Below are 7,917 nucleotides of genomic sequence, written 5' to 3'. Positions count from 1 at the left end.
ATATTACACCTTGTGCAGAATCAACTGTGAGAGACTGCGACCCTTGTGGCACAACCACCCTTCCTTATCCCCTGAGCATCGGAACAATTTGTGGCGACCCCATGTACTTAAGTTTCTGGTGCAACACCTCCAGTATTTAATTTAACTTCCCGGGATCAGATACTACCTCCTTTAGAGTTATAAATATCAGCCGAAGTACAGGACGATTCATTATCAAATCCAAAAATATGGATTATTGTGATTCTAGAAGCAGAGTGCTGAATATTTCCCTCCCGTTTAAGGTAATCAGTTGGTGCAGTTCTGACCTGATGAAGAATATTAATTGCAGCGTAAATTCATCCAGCGGTCCTTCTGTAATGGAGATTGGTTGGGAGCCACCCTCGGAACCAACCTGCACTACATTAAAAGACTGCAGGGATTGGCCAAATTTAACTTGCAATCTAGTAAGAGGTGGAAAGAAAAAATGCCTTTGCAATACAAATTTTCAATGGAACGGCTCTAACTTAAATTGTACTCAAGGTGAGAATGCTGTGCCTCTTGTAAATTAGTATTTCTTATTATTCTATATACATTGAGTCCAGTGCTGCTGAAGACAATGGCACTGCTAAGGATGATTATTTTGATTGAGATTTTGTCTAACGAGAAATGAGAAATAGCTGAAACCAAGTAGAATTTGACTGAAGCCTTTTATCATGTCAGCCTTATTATCACTGGATTATACTGCTTCAGAAAGTACAGTAATTATACAAATTCACTTGATTGTTCTTCTTGGTTTCTTGCAGAAGGAAATCTACAAAAGCTATCAAGTAAGAGTTCAAGGAAAAAATTGTTATCGTCTCTGGTTGTTGTGGCAGTCATAAGTGGGATTTTTCTGGCATGCAGCATTGGATTTTGTATGTGGAGAAGAAATATGACTAAGAGACGAGGTAATTTTTTTTTTTTTTTTCAGAGTTAACATTAAGTTTCTACTTTAGATGCTTTGTTTTTATTTTCACACTCTGCATGAAACTGTGCAAAATTTGTTCTGTTGAATGTCAGAATGTGAAAATGAGTAGAAAATTGTTCAATTCCATGTGTTACATCAAGTGAGTTGTTTGCAGCTTGATAGTGAAAGACAAGTCAAAGAGCTCATAGACACGAGTGACTTCAAGGAAGTAGATGATAAAGGTGTAGATGTACCTTTTTTTGATTTGCAAAGCATACTAGATGCTACAGATAATTTTTCAATTGCAAACAAGCTTGGACAAGGGAGGTATGGCCCTGTTTACAAGGTAATTTTTACTCGTTTGTCATTTCTTCACAATTGAGCTACTGCAATACTTATCTGTTGTCCCAGGGCTAGTTGTAAGTTTTCTTGTTTTAACAAATTATACTTGTGTTCAGGGGATCTTTCCTGGAGGTCAAGAAATTGCTGTAAAGAGGCTGTCAAGAGTTTCAGGACAAGTCTTACAGGAATTTAAGAATGAGGTGGTGCCAATCGCCATACTTCAACATCGTAATCTTGTTAGACTCGGAGGATATTGCATGAGAGGAGAAGAAAAGATTTTACTTTATGAGTACATGCACAACAAAAGCTTAGATTCCTTTATATTTGGTTGGCTTCTACTCCTCAGTTTTACTTTCTTTCTTTTTTATCCTGCATGAAATAGTGTTTCTTGATTGACTGTACTACCATAACTGCTAAATTTTTTCCCGAAATGGAAATTGCCAACTTTGCAAGATCATAGACAAAGCGTGTTTCTCAATTGGGAGATGCGGTTTAACATCATTTTAGGAATTGCTCGAGAACTTCTTTATCTTCATCAAGTTTCCAGGTTGAGGATCATTCATAGAGATTTGAAAAACAGCAACTTTCTTTTGGATGAGGAGATGAACCCCAAAATATCTGACTTTGGCTTGGCCAGGATTGTTGGAGGCAAAGAAACAGAGGCAAACACAAATACAGTACCAGGAACCTGGTAAGTACATACTTCAATGTGAATGGTTCGTACATTGTTTTGCTTGTCCTTTTTAACGAAAGTACTTCTGCGCCCACATGTCTTTGATTGTACAACAATTTGTCATATGGTAGCTACATGTCTCCAGAATATGCATTAGAGGGAACCTTGTCAAATCAGATGTCTATAGTTTTGGTGTGGTTCTTCTTGAGAAAATAAGTGGAATAAAGAATGCAGGATTTTATCAGTCAAAACAAACTTTCAGCCTACTTGGTTATGTAAGTTGCAGTTTAACCCATTTTCTGTTCTGGCCATGCTAGGTAAAATATCTCAAATAGTCGAATGTTTCATATCCACTCTCGTCTCATTTAATATTCATGCCACACTTCCAACATTTTCTCAGGCATGGGAACTCTGGACAGAAGACAAGGTATTGGATTTAATGGACAAGAATTTGGAAGGAAGTTGTTACAGAAGTGAATTTATAAAGTGTGTAAATGTTGGGCTCTTATGCGTACAAGAAGATCCGGTTGATCGCCCTATGATGTCAAATGTTATTACCCTGCTTGACAGTGAAACTGCAATCCCTGCAACTCCTATACAAGCAGCCTTTTTCATGAGAGGCAATTCTAGCACAGCTGCTTCTTCTTTAAGCGAGAAACAAATTCTGAAATAACTACACTGGAAGGTAGATAAGTAATCCATCACTTATGCTCTCTCTCTCTCTCTCTCTCTCTCTCTCTCTCTCTCTCTCTCTCTCTCTCTCCCTCCCTTTAACTGTAACTATTTCTTGCGTAAACCCAGAAAGATCTGTGGACTAATTTCAAACAAGTGAAATGTAACTTCTTCTCTGTTGATAATTAATTTGTTCAGCCTTTGCTGATTCTTCTATGCAATAATTGTAAAAGCCTCTGCGCTAAATCTGTGCAATAACTGCGAAAGCGTTTTTGGTCTACTTGTTTTTCTATATAGTTTCTTGGTTTTTAAGTTATAACTATTTGGCCATTTTTGTGTATTTTTTACTTTCTTCAACTCATTGATCGAGTCATTTCAAAACAAACAAATCTTGAAACCAAGAAAGCTGACAAGAATTTGGAAGGTAGATAACTACTCTGAAATAACTACTCTAGCACAGCTTCTTTGAGCAGTGTTGGTGCTGTTATGTAATAGTATATGAAAAGTAATGTTCTATTTCTCTATTTGAATCAAATTGAGAGAGAGATAGGATTGGGATTTTGGGTAGTGAGAGTTGATCAGAAATTCTAGCCATAAGTTTTTTTAAATTGATCATAGCGGAATATTTTGCCGGCTTCAAAAGTGGACGTAGCTCAATCACACCGATTGAGTGAAAAACTATCGATATCTTATTTGTTACGCTTTCTCACAACATGCATATGGTAATAATGGTGTTCCTTGGAAGCTTAAGACGATTATTTTTTATTCATGACATCCAATAATTATTCAAGTCCTTCACCATGTTTTAAGCGAAACAAACTTTGCTGTGGATACTTTTGCTAATTTCGGTAACTCAATTAGGGACGAGAAAGTTTGGAACAATTGTCTTTTTCTTAGTTTGTTGATGACCTTCAACTTTGGCTCATGAGTATGGTAAGAGCAACTTTAACAGTTTCCTCATATTGTGAATTTTCTCTAATTTAAGGAAAAATAAGTATCTTTTGTTCCAACAGATTCCCTATAACTATCCCCATTTTAGAGATAGTGAGGAAAGAGAAAACCAAATTCCTGTTTAAGAATAAAGGATTCGAGAGAGATTGATGAGAGAATCGTGTTTTTCACTATTGATAATAGGAACCCTATATATAGGGATTACAAAGTACATATTCTAATGATACAAGGAAAACTATTCTGAATAGGACTAGGAATTCTAGAACCTTCTCTCCTATTACAATCATAGAACTAATCATATTTTGATAAAGCATACTGAATGTCAACATTCTTCAACACTCCCCCTTGTGCTGCTTAAACTTGGTGGTGACACCTCAATCGTTGTCTTGTTAAAAACCTTGCTCGAGTGAAAAGCCCTGTGGGACAAAAACTACCTCTAGGAAGAGAAAAAGAGTACAACACGTCATTCACTCTTCGAGATTGAACATGTAGACATCATATCTCCCCCTGATTGTTACAATCATGGGAGTTCGGATAACTTTCTCAATTCGATGCTCTTCACATGTTTCTTGAAGGTGGATTTAGGTAATGACTTAGTGAATAAGTCTGCTACATTATCCTCTTATCGAATTTGATTCACTTCAATCTTTAGAAGCAATTTTTGTTGCTGATTATAAAAGAACTTAGATGATATATGTTTGGTGTTGTCGCCCTTGATGAAACCTAACTTCATTTGCTCAATACAAGCTGCATTATCCTCATAAATGCATGTAGGTTCATCTGTGGTAGACTTCAAACCACAAGTTCCTTGAATATATCTAATTACATACCTTAGCCATATGCATTAACGCACGACTTCATATAGAGCAATAATCTCTGCATGATTTGAGCAAGTAGCAACAAGAATCTGTTTTGCAGACCTCCAAGATATCGCAGTGCTTCCCATGGTAAAGACATAACCCATTTGGGAGTGACCTTTGTGAGGGTCAGAGAGATACCCTGCATTAGCAAAACCCATCAAAACATCACCATCATTTTGATGAAGGGGAGGAGGAGAAGGCCGACCACCATGGACGTTGGCGGCAACATGGCCGACAACCATTTTATGGACGGTGGCGTTTTGCCTTATGGGGTCCGTTCCCAAACTTCCGTCATTTCTCTTCTCTCTGTTGGGATAAAATAGGCCTATATCAATTGTACCTTTTAAGTATCGAAAGATTGTCTTTACACCAATCCAATGGCGGCGTGTTGGTGCAAAACTATGTCGAACTAACAAGTTCACTGTGAATGAGATGTCCAGTCTTGTGCATTGAGCTAAGTACAATAATGCGCCTATTGCACTTAGATAAGGCATTTAGGCCTCTAATAACTCTTCGTACTCATCCTTTGGACGAAATGGATATTTTCCGAGCTCAAGACTACAGCTAATCATGAGAGTACTCACATGCTTTGTTTTATCTTCATTAAAGCGCCTTAAAATTTTCTAAGTTTATGCAGACTGATGGATCAAAATTCCATCACTACAGTGCTCAAGTTCTAAATCGAGACAAAACAGTGTTTTCCCAATGTCTTTCATCTCAAATTTAGATTTCAAATACTTAGCAGTTTCCTTTAACTCGTCTACAGTTCCAATTAGGTTCATGTCATTGACATAAACTGTTACAATTGCAAATCAGGAACTTGTTCTTTTAATGAACACGCATGAGCATATTTCATTGTTAATATATCCCTTCCCAATCAAGTAGTCACTTAGACGGTTATACCACATCCGTCCAGATTGTTTTAATCCATATAGTGAGCGTTTTAATCTTATTGAAAACCCGCTCCATGGTTTAGAGCCACTTGATTTGGGTAATTGAAGTCCATCTGAGATCTTCATATATATCTTTGAATCTAGATCCCCATAGAGATATGTTGTAACTACATCCATAAGCTGCATGTCAAGTTTTTCAGAAACTACCAAACTGACAAGGTAGCGGAACGTTATAACGTCCATTACGGGAGAATATGTCTCCTTGTAGTCGATTTCAGGGCGTTGTGAGAAACCTTGTGCCACAAGGTGGGCTTTATATCTAACCACCTTGTACATACCTCCAACAATACGGAGGATTTGCTTAATCACCAAGCATAAGTAACACACTCTTGGGGGGGCCCACAAGTCATGGTGGGGCCCAACCGAGACATGCATCCCGTAGCCCGATGTCCAAGCTACGCCACAGTAGTCGGAAGGGGCCAATACCTCGCTGGGAAGCCACCTTCCCGGCCTTGCCAACATGCCTCCACAATATGGCTTTCTAGAGTAGAAAAGTGGTTTTGCATCCCACATTTAAGAATATGTAAAGGAGAGGGGTTCCCTTACCTATAAAAGGGACCCCTCCTCCCACTTAAACTCCATCCCATTACATCTCTTGTAATCTCCTTTGGGCCGTAAGGCCTAAACACACATAGTACAATAGTCAAGTGGACGTAGTTTCCCGCTAAGGCAAGAAACGAACCACTATACTTATTGTGTCTCGCTCTCCCTTTCTCTCTCTCTCTCTTTCTTTTACGTTAATTAGACGCCTCAGTCACATACATTACCATTGGCGCCGTCTATGGGAAGCCAATACAAAAGCTTCGTCACCTACCATGAACTTTGACCCATAAGCGTCGAGTCAAGGCTTGGTCAACACCCATCAGGGGCTAGTCAACGCTTGGTCAACACCCATCAGGCCGGTCAACGCCAGCTCAAAAAGGTCAACGTTGAACCACAAAAAAAAAAAAAAAAAAAAAATCTTTGTGTGCCAATTTACTCTGGACACCCACAAAGCAAAAGCAAGGCTGGGCATTGCCAATAGGCTCCACAATCAACGCCAGCAGCGTCTAAAAATAAAATAATAATAATTTTACCCAGTGGCAGCAAGGTAGCAGGCCAACGCACAGCCCGCCAGCAAAATACAGCCAAAAGTCAAGCTTCGCTGAAGAGTCCCCGCTAGGCACCACTGCCAGCAAAGCTCTACAACGGCCAAACTTCCACCAGTAAAAGCCATCTTGAGTGTTAAAACACCGCTCAGCGGCACCTCCGCTGGCCCAAGCCTCCGCAACCACAAGTAGCGGCAAGCACAAGGCCAGTCCGCCAGTAAGCGCCGCCAAACAAGCTTCATCTCTCTCGTCAAACCGCTTCCGCCAAACCCCATCGAGCGCCTGCAACTTCACCACCATCGCTAGATGATTGCGACACCGCCAGGTTGCAGTAGCGGCAGTCTCCAGTGGAATCTCAGCTAATAACCGCTGGGCAAAACTTCTCCAACAGGCAGCCGCTAGGCAAAGCTCTGCTGACCGCCGAGCGTCATCCTCCAAGGGGCCCTCGGCCAGCTCCACCGCCTCTGGACAACTCTCCACACCCAGAAAACTACTCTCGGCACCATGGCAACTCCACCATCTCTGCTAAACAATGATCTGTTCATCACCACTTCCGACCAAAGCTACCACCGTTAGCCATCCTCCGCTGAAAAAGTACGGGCTGGCCACAACTTTCGCTGACCAAGGCTTCCTCCGTTGGCCACCACCGCTGGACAGAGCCTTCTCCGCTGGACAATTGTGCAGTGTTCACCTTGTTCTTCTCTTTGAGCACGAGAGCAACTCTCTCCCTCACCAGCAACGTTCATTCTGGGCTCTCAGGAGACCAACAATCACAGATACCAATTGTCGATAATCACCCTTGATGCTTATTCCCCTGTACTTCTCTAAACATCCAATTTGAATCTTTTCAATTCAAACATCTGGTCTCTACACTGAGTTCACTTGCACTTTTGCAGCAAAGCCAGCTATCAAGATAAGCGTTCTATCTCTTTATTTGGTACACACATGCCTATGCCTTCACACAATTCAACAGAAGCATGATTAGCAATTCAAAGCCACACATATTATACTTGCTTCTTTACACGTGCTACTCGGCTACTTTAAACATATTCTTCACACATGACCCACTGCCCAACCAAGGCATATGGGCAATATTCATTATCATGAATCTAAAGTACTATATGGCAGTACACTACAAAAACTCAAGACGTCATTGTCAATTTAAAATTCAAGTCAGACATATGCATGAATATTTAACAGATGGAGAAGTCTGGAATACGCAGGCTGCAACTTACGCAGCCAACGTCTGTTAAGACGGAGGGGCAGCAATGACAATTTCCCTCACTGCTATTAATCTGGGTAAAGCTCATTTACCACCGTCTTTGTTGGTGCATCAGCCACCAGCCCACCACAATTCAATTTTTTCATCTCTTCCTTCCTCCTTTTTTTTTTTTTGGCAACTCCTCCTTCCTCCTTCTCGTCTTTGGCCTATCCACAAACGACAAACCATTTT

At 40.4% G+C, this 7,917-nt stretch overlaps 1 pseudogene; it reads left to right on the top strand.

Annotated features, from left to right (window-relative positions):
• The first annotated feature begins 227 nt into the window (after nt 1–227).
• LOC112185048 lies at nt 228–2,858 on the top strand (annotated as a pseudogene).
• The last annotated feature ends 5,059 nt before the right edge of the window (nt 2,859–7,917 follow it).

This window comes from Rosa chinensis, chromosome 2, assembly GCF_002994745.2.
Source record: "Rosa chinensis cultivar Old Blush chromosome 2, RchiOBHm-V2, whole genome shotgun sequence".
NCBI classification, from domain to species: domain Eukaryota; kingdom Viridiplantae; phylum Streptophyta; class Magnoliopsida; order Rosales; family Rosaceae; genus Rosa; species Rosa chinensis.
The sequence above is the reverse complement of the archived record's forward strand: the minus strand, read 5'-3'. Positions and strand labels throughout refer to the sequence as shown.